Raw genomic sequence first — 1,649 nt, 5'->3', positions numbered from 1 at the left:
GTGGATGAAAATGTATAGATGAGGCTCATTTATATAAATTGACTCCAGCACATGCAGAGCACAGCTATATTATTTAAGACACTGCTTTCTAGAGTTACATTTCTTTTTTTGTTTGTTTGTTTAAATTTTTTTATTCAATATATTTTTTATTTACATTTCAAATGATTTCCCCTTTTCTAGCCCCCCCCACTCCCCGAAAGTCCCTTAAGCCCCCTTCTCTCCCCCTGTCCTCCCACCCACCCCTTCCCACTTCCCCGTTCTGGTTTTGCTGAATACTGCTTCACTGAGTCTTTCCAGAACAAGGGGCCACTCCTCCTTTCTTCTTGTACCTCATTTGAGGTGTGGATTATGTTTTGGGTAATCCAGTTTTCTAGGTTAATATCCACTTATTAGTGAGTGCAGACCATGATTCACCTTTTGAGTCTGGGTTACCTCACTTAGTATGATGTTCTCTAGCTCCATCCATTTGCCTAAGAATTTCATGAATTCATTGTTTCTAATGGCTGAATAGTACTCCATTGTGTAGATATACCACATTTTTTGCATCCACTCTTCTGTTGAGGGATACCTGGGTTCTTTCCAGCATCTGGCAATTATAAATAGGGCTGCTATGAACACAGTAGAGCATGTATCCTTATTACATGGTGGGGAATCCTCTGGGTATATGCCCAGGAGTGGTATAGCAGGATCTTCTGGAAGTGAGGTGCCCAGTTTTCAGAGGAACCACCAGACTGATTTCCAGAGTGGTTGTACCAATTTGCAACCCCACCAGCAGTGGAGGAGTGTTCCTCTTTCTCCACACCCTCTCCAATACCTGCTGTCTCCTGAATTTTTAATCTTAGCCATTCTGACTGGTGTAAGGTGAAATCTCAGGGTTGTTTTGATTTGCATTTCCCTAATGACTAATGAAGTTGAGCATTTTTTAAGATGCTACTCCACCACCCGAAGTTCTTCAGGTGAGAATTCTTTGTTTAACTCTGTACCCCATTTTTAATAGGGTTGTTTGGTTTTCTGGAGTCTAACTTCTTGAGTTCTTTATATATTGGATATTAGCCCTCTATCTGATGTAGGATTGATGAAGATCTTTTCCCAATTTGTTGGTTGCCAATTTCTAATTTTGATGGTGTCCTTTGCCTTACAGAAACTCTGTAATTTTATGAGGTCCCATTTGTCAATTCTTGCTCTTAGAGCATACGCTATTGGTGTTCTGTTCAGAAACTTTCTCCCTGTACCAATGTCCTCAAGGGTCTTCCCCAGTTTCTTTTCTATTAGCTTCAGAGTGTCTGGCTTTATGTGGAGGTCCTTGATCCATTTGGATTTGAGCTTAGTACAAGGAGACAAGGATGGATCAATTCACATTCTTCTGCATGCTGACCTCCAGTTGAACCAGCACCATTTGTTGAAAAGGCTATCTTTCTTCCATTGGATGTTTTCAGTCTCTTTGTCGAGGATCAAGTGGCCATAGGTGTGTGGGTTCATTTCTGGATCTTCAATCCTGTTCCATTGATCCTCCTGCCTGTCACTGTACCAATACCATGCAGTTTTTAACACTATTACTCTGTAGTATTGCTTGAGGTCAGGGATACTGATTCCCCCAGAATTTCTTTTGTTGCTGAGAATAGTTTTAGCTATCCTGGGTTTTTTGTTAT

Source organism: Apodemus sylvaticus, chromosome X, assembly GCF_947179515.1.
Source record: "Apodemus sylvaticus chromosome X, mApoSyl1.1, whole genome shotgun sequence".
Lineage (NCBI taxonomy): Eukaryota > Metazoa > Chordata > Mammalia > Rodentia > Muridae > Apodemus > Apodemus sylvaticus.
Note: the sequence above shows the minus strand (reverse complement) of the source record.